Genomic DNA, 14,872 nt, shown 5'->3' with positions numbered 1-14,872 from the left:
GATATTTACAACAACCCAATAAAAAAGATACTTTTATTATTCCTAATTTTAAATGAAGAAATAGCAGATGACAATCCCAAAACTGATCTAGGTAATCAAATCCCACCCTATTTTTAGTAGTTATGCCTTTGTTGCTTTGAAACACTCACCGTAATTTCACAATTCATTCACAATTTTAGGATTTTAAACTAAATTTAATGTTACTTTCTAAGGATAACTCACTTGTACAAAATATACATCAGTCTGAAATGAAGAAAATTATTTATTAAATCTTAAAATAGTTTGACAGTAAACATTATGTCTGATCATATATGCAATCTGAAGTATCATGATGAAATATGGTCTGTGAATTTGAAATTTGAACTCACATCAAGAGATTCCTAACTTGAGGGCAGCAGGGAGACTGACCCATATAAATACTGAATAACCTTAATCAAGTTGTGTATTATCTTATGACTCATTTCCTTATCTATAAATGAAGATTTTAACAATGCAAGCTATACAGGTAAGATTATGTTGAGACAATAAATATATGCTTGAAATTTTTTTCAAATTAATCTATGGATCAGCTGCTATCAATTCCAAATAGATTATTCAATTTGGGGTCACTCAAGTCAAAGATGATTGATCTTCTGAGTATAAAAACAGGTGTTTTTTGTTTTTTTATCTCATCAGCTTTTATTTTCCCTCAGACAGTGATTGGCATCTGAATGGAATACTTTTGAAAAGATCATCCTTGTAAGTTAAAGACCTCTTCCCTTCATCACTCCCATGATGCTCTTGTCCTACATCGTCCCCCAGGCAGTAACGGCAGAAATGCAAGCCAGCCAAAGACTTAAGAGCTAATCCACAGAGGAATAAGATCAAGCCAAGATATCAGAAGAGGGACTGGCTGTTCAGATCATAACTAAAGAGGATGGAGAAGACCAGCTCTAAGCCAGAAAACAAAACCTTGGAGGAAACCGAATCAGTAAGGCACAAATATAACAGTAGGACAGATATAAAGCCAGACAGCCTGAAAGCATTTTGTAGAAATGTGAAGTACATGAAGACCAAGATAAATCTAAGAATTTCTCTCCATAACGTTCCTTCTGAATCCCTATTCTAAAGGAATTCTCTGCTGCATTCATAGAGGCATAATAAATGAGTTGATGACAAACCCACCCTGGATCCTCCCACCAGCCAAAGTAGGACTAGAATTCTTTTAGGTTTTCCCTGTGTGAATGTGCCTTTCTCTGGGGAATGCTTGGGAACACGGGAGCAGAGTAGTACTTAGTGGGCATGTATGTTCTCAGGCTCTGTGGCTCTTATCTTTGATATTGCAAAATGCTTAAACTGACTTGGCAAATTAGAACAGACTTGAACACGTGACTTGGTTCTTCCACCATAGTCCACAGGTTATAGGTTGTGGGCAAAGATTAAAGTCCTGCAACTTCTACTGGTAACAGACCAGTAGAACACATGGGTTTAAGGGAGAGTGAAAAAGAGGTAGAGGGGAGCCAGGCAGAAAGCAGAGAAGTACCATATGCTAAGCTGTGATATAACCTTTATATGGAAATCCAGACATCAGACGATGTAAGCATTTTAGTGGAGACAACAGAGAACATCAAATTTATATTTTTGTGGCAGCATACTATAAATTGACCCATCAGATATCAGAAATATAAGATTTATGTCTTAAAAATTATTTCTGGCAATATTAGCACAAAAAGAAGAAGGAGGAGGAGGAGAAGGAGAAGTTCTTATTTACTTGAAACCTGCTCCTAGTCCCCTGCCATCTGGCTTTACTAGCTCTACCTGTGCTTGAGTCAGTTTTCTTCACTGCAGCTCTCACTGTTAGAGACAGCCATTCTACTGTCCAAGCTGGGCACACCCAAATCTCTAGTCTAAATTTCTTCATTTTATTCACTGATTCATTTATTTAAAAAAAAAGAAAAAAAACTTAAGTGCTGACTTTGATGGATACTATGATTGGCACTGGAGATTTATCTATCTTCTCTCCACTTGAATTTCCATTGTTGTAATTCATTACCTTATCATTTTTCAACTAAACCTTAGCTGTAGCAGCTGTGCTCTGTCGGATTCTGATTACGCCCTTTTCAATCTTGTCTGTTTAATATTCCTAATATGATCTTTATAATACACAAATCTGATTGTGTCAAGTCCCTGACAATGGAAACTCTTTGGTGCAACACAGAAAACCTGTTACAATATGCCTTCTGCTCACCTGTGCCGTGTCAGCTCTTGCTACACCTCAGTTACAACCGACCTTCATTTCCTGAACTAACTGCACCCCGAGAACATGATTTTTTCTTTCCCCACTGAAGTTCAGCTCACGCTGCCTTCTCTTTTTCCTACATCCCCATCCATGCCTCTTTATTCTTTAGGACTCATTTCAAGTGACACCTCTAAGAAGCCTTCTAACAGATCACCCCAGGAAGGCTGGTTTAAAACTCCTTCAATGAGTTTTCATCAACATCCATGCACATCTTTGTCCTAAAGTTTGTCACACAGTATAATTACTACATGTTTACTGTCTGTCTCCTCTAACACATTAAGCTTGGTGGAAAGGAATGTGGCAAGGAATGTATCTTATTTATGCTTAGTATATATATAAATCTCTCAAAAGTGCTGATGAAAGAAAACAAGGAAGAATATCTCACTTGGATAAAAATCAAACATCTGAAAAAGTTGTCAGGCTGAAAATTATACCTGACAGAAAATAGAGAAAATAACAAAGAAGATCTTACATGTTCTCACCACACAACAAAAGATAATTATGTAACGTGATAGAGGTGTTAGCTATCACTACACTGGTACTCATACTGCAATATATAAATGTAGGAAATCAACACTCGGTAAACCTCAAGCTTACACGATGTTCTATGTCAATTATATCTCAATTTTTTAAAATTAAGAAAAAGAAAGCTGCTTCTCTGGATATAACATGAATGTAAATCAAGTTTCAGTGGGGGAAGAACTCATTACAGGAAACTTGAGTAAAAGACAACTTATTTTCTTATAGTAAATGTCAGCAAAGTGGCTAATATGGGCAAAGTGAGCATTTGGAAGAACAGAAAAACAAAGCTAGGAAAGTCTCCAAAACAAGGTCCTTACTGGGAACCATGAGTAATTGCACTTAATAGAACAAGAGAAATGTGTCTAAAGAAATAGATGAGGCTGCACAGTCAACTCTATGGAAAAGTCATATATAAAAGAGAGGTTCAAAAGATGAGAGAAGAAAGAATATTCTGATGTCTATAATTTACTGTAAAATTCTTCAGCATGAACAATGGATATGAGTTGTGTATGTGTACCTGTGTCTGTCTGTCTGTCTGGAAGTTCTTTCAGCTGGCTGCTGCATGGCTGTGACATACCCAATTTTTTGTTTTTTGAACATGGACCAGTTAGTAAACATAATTGGAAATACCTATTCCAAAGGTGTGTACTACTCCACAGATAACTTTAACACACAAGTGCTTTGATTAATTTTTTTATTAATTATCATGACAATTTTTATTAATTGTCATGATGTATATTAGATATGAAGTTTCATGGTTAAAACTAGTTTTTCAAGATTTGTTGATTAACTAGGAAAAATGGTTAGGACTTTTCTTGAATAGATGATATATTTTAAAATCTGGTAAATGTAAAATACATACATATTTATACTGACATTAAAAAGTTTAACGGACATACAGACGTAGATACAGATATAAATAGACACATACACTTTATTCTGACTTCATTTGTTTTTGCCTGCCAACCTTTTTCTGTTCCAGGATCCCATCCAAGGTACTACATATTACAGTCAGTTTTATTATTATATGTCTCCTTAAGCACTTCTGTGCTATGACAGTTTCTCACTTTTTTTGTTTGTTTGTTTTTGATGATCTTGACAACTTTGAAGAGTATTGCCAAGTATTCTTTTAGATCCCTCAATTGTGTTTTGTCTGGTATTTTTCTCATGGTTAGGTTGAGGTAATGGCTTTTAGGGTGGAAGACCACAGAGATAAAGTGCCATTCTCAACACATCGTGTAAAAGACACATGCTATCAACACAATTTATCACTAATGACGTTAACCTTGGTTACCTGCCTAAAGTATTTTCTAGATTTCTCCACTATAAAGTTACTTTCCCCTTTTTATAGTGTACACTTTAGAAACAAGTCACTAAGTGTATCCACACTTAAAGAGTTGAGGGTTATGCTCCACCACCTTTGGAAGGGGAGTCTATCTAAATAAATTATTTGGAATTATTCTATAGGGGAAATTTGTGTCTTACTCATCACTTTTGGGTTTTATACAATTAGTTAGTTATGTCACTAAGGACTCATGAGTATTTAGTATATAATTTTGAATTATAATCCATTTTTATGTTATTCATTTTGTTTCCCAAACTGTTCCAACTTTGACCATTGGAAGTTCTTTGAGTTGGCTCCTGCATCTCTGTGACATACCCCACTGTTTGGTTTTGGGATACTTTCTAGCTCTAAAAGCTGCTCCAGGCTGATTTATATATTTTCTTCCTCAGTCCTAAAACCAGTCATTTCTCTGAGAAGCATTGGTTCTTTTATTAGAGAATGTCACCAGAAACTAAGACGTGATCACTGAGTGCTCCCTGCTCCAGGAATATCATTGGTTCCAGGTCCCCCTCAGCACACAGGGCTAATAATAACCTATGTACATCCTAACCTGTGTAAACAGACATGTCTAGAGTTATTTATGTGTCAGTATCGGTATGAAGTTAAACACTAGTTCATGTTGATGTCTTCAAGGCTAATCCAGTACCACACGGGTCATTCTATCCTTTTGCCTCATTAACCAGAACCTCCCACTCCAATGGTAAGAAACATAGTTCCCACCATTCATTTACTTTATCCTTGATTTTTAACTGTACCTGTGTCTTTATGCTGATCCAGAAGATTATTTGTTATCTGAGTTTGTACAGTCAAATCTTGCTGCTAAAACGATGTTCCATTAATCTGGAGTCTACAAGCCAGATGTTATATGAGCACTGAAAGCAAAGAGCATCAGAAGTCACCCAGCTCACAAAGGTCACATCACTGTGTCTACGTGCTAGTGAACAGCAGAATGTGTGTCAGTTTCATCTGGGTTGTAAGCATGACAACAATAGCCTCTTCTACCTCCAATTATTGGAATTCAGTTATTTTTCCCACAAAGAGAATCTGATAGCTGTGCTTGTTCAAATTGTTCCTGTCAGTTTTCAATAAGATGCATAATCGAGAAGAAATTTTAAAGGTGGCCTGATTTTTTTTAAGTACATCACTAGTATCAAGGATGATTTTTAGTAAACTTAGACTGGTGGTTAATAATAAGGGCAACAGAAAGGGACATTTAACACAGGAGAGGGAGGGTAACACAGACCTACTATTTCCTGAGAAGGATGCTGCCTGCCAGCCTGGACTTTTTCACATATTCCTTCCTCCCAGAGCACAGCCACTACGTCACTACCACCACAGTAATAAACAACACTGAGGTATCACTTGTCTTTCCATTTTGCTTCAATTTTCTCTATCAAAGAGAATAATCTTTATACATGGCAGCCTACATGGCAAACCAAGACAAGAGCAAACTGAAGACAAAGACAGTGAAGAGAACAGGAAGAGAAAATCTAAGCTTTACCCATGAGATCAAGCTTCTTTGTCTAAATTAACTCCCTTTAGAGCACTGAGATCAACTTCAGAGGAGATTCCTGAGCTACCAATGGTGATCCTGGTCAAACAGTGAAGATATGTTTTCCAACTTTTCAATAAAGACTAAACATGTTATGTTTTGTGTGTATTCAAAATGAAAGACAGTTATGTGTGGAAGTTATAACATGAAGTATTTTCTATCAAGGTAAACTCTCTAATATTGAATGCCCCCAAATCTAAGGAGATACCTGAGCAGGTAGTGAAATACTTATCTTTTTTAAAAAATGTTTTTAATTGCGGGAGGTAATTAGGTTTGTTTGTTTGTTTGTTTGTTTATCTAATGGAAGTACGGGGGATTGAATCCAGACATGCATGCTAGGCACACACTCTACCACTGAGCTGTATTTTCCCTGCCATGAAATACTTATCTTTATCTGAGATACTCTACACTCCTTCTGTATCCAGTCTCATGGGTGTGGATATTATAGAACTACGTTTAATTCTAGTGCCAATTATGTTCTCTTTTGTACTTTTCATTTTAACTCTTCTGTCTATAGCATTGTAACTAATGAATTTGAAAAGTCCTTTATAAATAGTTAGAAAATAAGATAGGGCTCAGAGTAAGTGTTAATTCATCTTGTTTGAGGTTAAAAAGCCTTTTAAAAAAATCTTTCCTAGTGATATTTTAATTTAGAGCTCAAGGCATATGTCAGAGTTGATAAATTATAACAAATAAAGGTATGATAAAATTAGAATATGTAAAATTGGAGACATGATCATCTTTACTCAGCTAAAAGTGTCACCAATTTTAATAATTAAAATTAAATACAAATACTTTAACTCAAGGAAAATTTTAAGCAGATAATTTGAATAAATTTTGTATGACAAATATTAGCCTGATATTCAGAAAGTGAAAAGTTGAATTCAAAGAACTGTACAATTTCTAATTTAATATTTTTTAAAGAGAATACTTAAATACACCTTTAAATTAGAAATGAATTGTTAAGGCCCTGTAAGGGACATGAATTTATTTATTTACTTACTCTTTTTTTTTTTTTTTTAAGGGGAAAGCATGGACGCAGTCCCCCACTACCACGAATTGTGCAGCCGAATTTCCCACATTTGGGAAAACTGCAGGAGTCAGCACATGCGGAGTGCAATGGATAAGCCTTGCCCTGGGAAAACCACCTTTGTGATCATGGTATCTCCCCTGCCAGGTAAGTATGGGACTTGAATTTAAATTGATCTTATATATTGGAACTTTAAGATACAGTTCTGCTTTGTTTTTCCCTTGAAATGAGAATCACCTCATAAATTCAAATACATGGGCTCATGATTACTTTTTCAATATGGTAGGGAGTTAAGATTTCATTCATTCAGTAAATATTTATTGAATATCTATTAGATATAAGATGCTGCTGCTGTATTAGGTACTGGAAATTGAGAGAGAACTAAGAGGAAGCCTCTGCCCTTTCAGAGCTTACAGCCAAGCAGATAAAGTAGATACTAAATGATTGATTACTTAACTACTCACATTTCATAATTGAAAGAAATGGATCCAGGAGAATATGAGATTGTGTAGAGGGAAATTTCTTTAGACTTAGGAGAGGATAGGAGAGAAGAGGGCACAAACATTTCCTTGTAAAACTTTTAACAGCATAGAAGGAATTGTTAGTGCCAACAGTGAACAGAAGATGATTACAAGAAGAGTATAAAGCGTGGGGAGAAAGTTTGAAGTAGGAAGGATCATGTATATTCAAGAGACTTAGAATGTCTCTGGGCTGCACAAATGGAAGGGGCAGGTGGAGAGGCCAGTGAGATGGCCCTGGGAAGGGACAGAGACCAGAACACCCAGACCTGTGTGGACAACTCCTCTCACCCAAAGTTCATCTGGTACAGTTACTCTTCCAAAATTACTGCTATGTTACACTGGGATAAAATGCATGTATTTGTGATTTCTTTATTCCTCTTTTATTTCTGTCACATTTATTATTTATCTACATTACTGGTGGTGGGTCTTTTTAAGTCATACATAGGAAGTTTTAATTACTTTGAAAGTAGGATACAATAAATCTCAATACGGTAAATAAATGTAAATACATCTTTCTGCTATATTTTTATCCTTTTCCACTACAGTAAGTGATTTGCAAATAAGTACAAAAATAATCTATTCTTCTCCCGAAACAATGTCAAAAGGTATAAACAAAAACCAGCATACACCACCAAAATGTAGCTTGAATGAATACCCTTCAGATGTCACGCATGTGATCCATTTGGAAGAGGGAGACAATGCAGGAAGACAAAATAAATGTATTTCTCTGTGTGAATATTTTTTCAAAATCTTAGAGATGCTCTTCCAGCTATAAACACAGAGAGGTATTATACATGAATTTTGCACTGTTTATTTTAGAATGAAATCAGCTGAGGCCAGAAACAGAACAATTTTCTTATAATAAGTTCATATTTTCCAATTTAAGAATTATTCAATTTCATACTTCTCTGTTTCCCCTGCTATTCACCTGTTGAGAATTAAAGTGCTTATTTATGCCACAATAAAGGAGTAAGTAGGGAAAACAAAACAATCACTTAAAACTAAATGCCATTATTTTTTTGTTTCCATTCTTAAGGAAAGTATTGATTGAAGAGACTTGTAAACGAGTAATAATAAAAGAACTTAATTTCCACTTTGAAGAGTCCAGAGGTCATCTAACACAAATTTCTTCTCTGATAAGTAACAAATCTGAAACCCAGGGAGGTTAAATGATTTACCCAAGGTTCTCTAACCAGTAGGATTGATTTCTGGTTTCCTGGTTTCCAGCTCTTCCCAATACACCCTGCCCATAATTTCACTTTGCCATGTTATTCTTTCTCCAAAGAACAAAGTGGCTGCATATTGCTGCTCAAACTGCAGTAACATTAGAAATAAAATTCATCCAGGACCCTTATTTATAAGGCATCAACTTCAAAAGAATCAATTAATGTTGCAAAGTAATAAGATTTTCTCAAAAAAAAAAAAAAAAAAAAAGCCAGCAGAGCAATAGACCAAGATACAAAAGACAACGGCCTTACCCCTGCTGTCATTTAATCTTTATGTATGCCTTCACATGGATAACCTTGGTGTTAAAAATAAAGGAATCAATTTTGTTACATTTCAGACCCAACGGTGACAGTAAATTTGTGACGTGCTTACCAGAAGCATAGAGCTTGGCTGGTTGTCTAGCAACAAAGTGAATAAGCATATTGATATAAACTAACTATTCTTTAGAGGGAACTACTTTCATTATTCACTTATTAAGTCTGTCTCTTAACAAGAAGGAAAACAATACAAGAATTGGAGGGTGTAGGAGTGGAGGTGTAACTGGAGAAGTGAGTTCTAAAAGTTCTAAAATTAACTTCTAGTAATTTGTGGGGAAGGACTCATTTTTTCCCCCCTAATTCAAAGAGACCCATGCAGAGGTAGATCAGACACTGATGAAAGTAAGGGAGACATACTCCAGAATCACTGATTTAAAAAACTGTCTTCTCATTTTGTGCCTAGTACCTAAGGAAACTGAGTCAAATACGACTCCTCTTACTCCAACCAGAAATGTTTGCCAAAATAAAGGGGACTTTGACTAGTTGGATAAAATGCATTGATGATATCTATCAAACTCACCAGTATTACATAAGAGGACATTTTCAAGGAAAAGTTTGGTTTGATTTAGCTGTACATCAAAAATGAGCAGGGGAAGAGGAAAGAAAGACTCATGTACGATTTTTCTTGTGAAGTGTGTCTACGTTGATTGTCAGGCACATATCCCACCATAAACTCTCTCTCTTGTTATTATTATTTTCTTTTAATCTCTGATCCTGGGCAAGAGTTTTTGGATCTTGTTCCTGCAGGAATCAAGAAACTTCTGTCTTATCCTTTCTGTCACCTGCGAGTAGCTTTAGTATCCTCCTTGACTCTTAACTTCTTGCTTGGATTTTGAATTCACGGCATGGTAACTGACTTCAATACGCTTTTTGGTTCTTGACTACTGCAGTTTGCTTTGGAGGGATCTCTGAAATCTATGTCCTTCCTTGATTTGCACAACATCCTTACCTAATCCTGATTCAATATTGTGGTTGGCTTCATCTGCCTTGGTTTTGTATTCTGCTTCTGCCCTTGAGATCCATCTCCACTCACAGCCCCTTTGTGTGCTGAAGTTTTATTGACACTTTCTATTCAATTTAACATAATAATTAGACAAAATTCAAACATTTAGTCACATTTCTTTTTAGATAAAATACTCAAAATTGATAATGTTTACAAACAGTGTTTTCAAGATCTCTTGGGCTACTATTTTAAATGTAATAAATTCTTCATGAGTCTCCTCAAACTAAATAGCACTTAAATGCTTATGTAAACAGTTTGAATAACTTAGAACCAAGGAAAACTCATTTTAAATTCCATTGGTTTTAGAGACCACATTATACTTAAATATTTCAATTGTAGGGTTAAAAAGGAAGGACAACACTAATAGTAAGATGTACTATGAATCTACTATGGTATCTGACTTTTCATTAGAACTTAAAAATATTATTCAATGAATATTTTCTAGCATACTCACTAACTGTGGAGGAAACTAACACCGGTAATTTAAGTATTTCATACGACGTCACATGCAAAGCAGGTGAAAGAGCTCAAATTAGAAACTGAGTGTCGTGTAACTTCAAAGTTAAGAGTTTTAGCCATTTTCCTTAGTTTCTCCTAAGAAGCCCAACCTTAACTTCCCTGAAATTCTATTAAAAAGAAAAAGTGAATAGGTGACTCCAACTGAAAGCTATAAAGAAACTGTCTTTTTACCTTAAAAGAAATACACACAAAGGGAAGAGACAGCAGTTATTCTCATATACTGCTGGTATGGGTGTAAACTGGTTCAAATGCTATGGGAAACTATCCGGCAGCTTCTACTGAAGTTAAACATATATGTACCCTGTTACTGGCAATGCTACTGCTAGGTATAGGTATGCACTCAAAGGAATTAAGGGCACATATTGACTAAAAGCGATGCATGTGTAAGTTTGTATCAGAGTTATTTATAAGACCTTAAAACCCAAAGCAACCTAAAAGTCTATAAAGAATAAAATGAATTACGTAGACTGTGGTACATTCATACAGTGGAATAACAATGGAAAAAAGACAACCTTGGATCTCATAGATGTAAAACTGGGCTGCAGAACCCTGACACAACATAGTACGCTGCGTAGTTCCAAAAAGTTCTAAAACATGGAAAGCTGAACTCTGGTGATTGTGGTAAGAAGAATTATTTCCTGTGAGAAGGAAGTATTGACTAGATGAGGCAAGGAGTTCTTCTAGAGCACTAGGAATAGTCTACATTGACTTGAGTGTTGGGTTACTCTCATGTGCATTCCTAAACATTCACTGTATAATTCAATTGTCTCCATGTGTGTATGCTTTCATTTAAAAATGTTCCAGGATGAGATTAAAATAAATTATTTATTAAAAGGTTACAATAATCCTAGAAAATACGTAATTTAAAACACTGAGTTTGAGTCTAACTTTCCTATAAGCCACATTCGTAGGTAAATATAGGGTTAAAAGGAAGAATTAGTCCATAATCAGTGCTGAGAAATTGTATGACTCTTTGAAGAAAAACAGAAAACACTAGACCATTTTCTCACAGGGTACTAGAAAATAAATTCAATATGGAATTAAAAGTTAAACATAGCAAAAAATACCCCCAAAATACTGGAAAAAATATAGATTATTTTTCTATTACTCAGTTGCATAAATCTATATGTAACACTCTATTTAAAACCATGAAGGAAAATACTGTAGTATTTTCTTTCATATTTTAAAATTTCTTGTCATCAAAAGCTCAAAAGCAAAATTTTGAAAAGCAAATTTTGAAAAAGCAAGATAGGAAAAATATTTTCAGTCTCTGACAGGAAATCATTACTTATTATCTGTAGCACATAAAGAATGCTCATAAGCTATTTATGTATTATGTCTAAGAAAAGCAGCACAACAGAAGTAGAGAGATAATATAGAGAATGTAAAAATGTAAGTAAAATATGTAGCATAGCCATGTAGAAAATGTTCAACTTTATGTCAAATGGATGCAACTAAAACTACAATTTAAAATACTTCTTCTATCAAATTGGTAAAAAGTAAAAATATAATGGGTAGAGGAGTAAGAAGTACAATAAAATACATATTATCATGCATGCTTATTACATTAAATTGGCTCAAAATATATAAAACAGCCTATACAACTCAGTATCAAAAAAACCAACAACTCAATTAAAAAATGAGAAGACCTGAATAGACATTTGTCCAAAGAAAACATACAGATGGCCAAAAGGCACATGAAAAAAAGCTTAACATTGCTAATTATCAGGAAAATGCAAATCAAAACAACAATTAGATAAACATTCTGACAGATGAGATGTTATCATCAAAAAGTCTACAAATAAGAAATGTTGCTAAGATGTGGAGATAAGAGAACCCTTATCTACTATTGGTGAGAATATAAGTTGGTGCAGCCACTATGGAAAACAGTATGAAGTATCCTCATAAAACTACAAATAGAAATACTATATGATCCAGCAATTCCACATCTGTGTATATATCCAAAGAAAATGAAAACACTAATTTGAAAAGATATATGCACCCCAATGTTCATAGCAGCATTATTTACAATAGCCCAGATATGGAAGCAACTAACTGTCCATCAACAGATGACTGGATAAAGAAGTCATGGTACATATACAGACATTGGAATATTACTAAGTCATAAGAAAGAATGAAACTGTGCCATTTACAACAATGTGGATGGACCTAGAGGGTATTATGCTTAGTGAAATAAGTCAACCAGAGAGAGACGAATACTCTATTTTATCACTTACATGTGGAATTTAAAAAACAAAAGAAACAAATGTATATAATAAAACAGAAACAGACTTACAGATACAGAGAACAAACTAGTGGTTACCAGTATGCAGAAGGAAAGGGGGAGGGGTAAGATAGGAGTAGGGAATTAAGAGATACCAACAGCAATATATAAAATAAACAAGCAACAAGGATGTATTGTACAGCATAGGGAAATATAGCCATTATTTTGTAATAACTTTAAATTGAATGTAATCTATAAAAATACTGAATCACTATGTTGTATAACTCAAATGAACTATACTTCAATAAAAATGTTTTAAATAAAATAAAATAGTGACAGTAAGTCTTTGATGATATTGCTGATACAGACGGTGAAGAAAAAAGTGGATGAGCCAGAATTTTGGCTGATAAATCCGTAAGAATTTTTTGCCAGTGTTGGTATACATTACTGGGAGAAGGGGTCTCAAGCACACCAAGACTGATGACATTCTTTGGAACAATTAGATATTATATATGACATTTTCTCAGTCTGTCCAATATATCATATTAAATGAAAAACATAATAAATATTTGACCCAGCAACCTCTCTCAAATACATAGTGGGAATATAACGTGCTGTTAAAGCAATCAGATCTAATTCAACCGAGATATAATATACCAGAAGAGTTAAGGGAAACAACCAAATATCCTCCAGTAAAGAATGAAGTGTAGCCTAGCAACATAGAAATTAATTTTGAATTGGAGTACATCTACAGCTACTTGATGAAAGTTTTTGTCTGCAATTAATGATGGTTAAAAAAAACCTTAAAGAACTAAACAAATTTTAAAGTATTTTATTTTTTAAAGGGTTAAAATATTTATAATTTTTTCTACTAAAAGAAATGGCATGTGACACTTGCAAAAAGGTGGCAAACCAATAAAACACAACACAGAAATAAAAACGTTTCCCTGAAGAAAAAGATTCACATACGAATACAGTGAACTACTTAATACAAACTCTGTTTTCTAGTGATTATAGACTAACATATAGCTTTCATTAAACAGAGAGATGAGCAAATTGAAAAACATAGTACTTTTTTTTAAAGTTGGTGTTTTTATAAACATTTTAGCATTAAAATATTTGAAAGTAGAAACCCTATGTAGATCTACATGTTGCTAAAAGAGAGTAGGGCATTGTGATTATAAATAATGCTAATTTATACAATGTTAAATATGTTGTTAAACACATTTATATGATGCTAAAATATGTTGAACTATTTTCTGATAATTTATCAGATGTAACCCCATTATTATATCTGAACATAATATACAAAAAAATATATTTTTTAACAGTCTAGGTATTGCTTTAAGAAATTTGCTATTACCTTGGCAAAATAACTATATTCAAATTTAAATTCCTAAGATTCAAAGAGAAGTTCATCAGTTTGGAATACAAATTATGTGAGAATATCATTATAATAACACAAGCAGTGAGCTTGTTGAAATGAAGGAAATATAATAAATTGTATAAATCAATAATTTATAAAGGATGTGTTTCATCCAGATAGCATTGGTTTATCAAAGAATGCCAGACAAGGGCAATATTAATTGGACTGAATTATCTTTGATCCTGATATCTTGCCATCATTCAATAGTAGAAAAATCATGCTTTGAAAAAGTTTTTATTTTTGAAAGTATATCTGTGTGGGTTAGTAAAAAGAACATGTTCTATCTACCATGTGTTAGCTTGGTTTATACCTTTTAAATATTGAGACTACTATATGGGGCCTCCAATGGTACCAACGTTCTTGATTGCACATATTAGATCTTGGACAGGAGTTCAATCAGTAAAAGTTAACTCAGTAAATAGAGTGTGGCATATGGAAGAAGCAATGTATTTAAGAAATTAAAAACAGCATATTATAATGGCCTACAATGATTCAAAAAATTTTTTTCCATTAAAGAAACTAAAAGCATTTCAGTATGCTAGAACATTAGATATGTCGTAAAACACAGGAGTGGATTTAACAGTAGCTGAATAGTTAAATATTTTATGTTGTATCCACAAAATAAAATGCTATCCAGTCACCAGAAATAAAATTTTTGAAGCCTATCAGATTCACAGGCAAATGTTTAGAATCTAAGTTTAAGTAGAGATGTAAGCAAGATAGATTTATATTATGATGTGGATCATCTCCCTGTTTTTGCTTTCTCTCTCATTCTGATGACTCTCATAGGCCTCCATCTCTCTTTTGTGCAATCTGTGGATTTATTTATACACACACAAAGTCTAAGTAAATAATCTAAAATACAGTGATTTTTAAAAAACGATTCCTTTATTCTCAGAGTCTTAAAA

At 33.9% G+C, this 14,872-nt stretch overlaps 1 long non-coding RNA gene and 1 other non-coding gene across 2 annotated transcripts in view; one reads left to right on the top strand and one right to left on the bottom strand.

Annotated features, from left to right (window-relative positions):
• The window catches only part of LOC116662627, a 57,882-nt gene that overhangs the window by 24,176 nt on the left and 18,834 nt on the right, over nucleotides 1-14,872 (top strand). Inside the window, exons 3-4 of the long non-coding RNA XR_004318599.1 lie at nucleotides 693-970; nucleotides 6,722-6,874. This is a non-coding gene — a long non-coding RNA (uncharacterized LOC116662627). The remainder of the gene's footprint in view (nucleotides 1-692; nucleotides 971-6,721; nucleotides 6,875-14,872) is intronic.
• LOC116662862 lies at nucleotides 6,719-6,882 on the bottom strand. The gene has a single exon (XR_004318952.1). It is a non-coding gene; the product is annotated as a U1 spliceosomal RNA (small nuclear RNA).

The sequence above is a fragment of the Camelus ferus genome, chromosome 3, assembly GCF_009834535.1.
Source record: "Camelus ferus isolate YT-003-E chromosome 3, BCGSAC_Cfer_1.0, whole genome shotgun sequence".
Classification (NCBI taxonomy): Eukaryota; Metazoa; Chordata; class Mammalia; order Artiodactyla; family Camelidae; genus Camelus; species Camelus ferus.
Note: the sequence above shows the minus strand (reverse complement) of the source record. Positions and strands in the feature narration are given on the sequence as shown.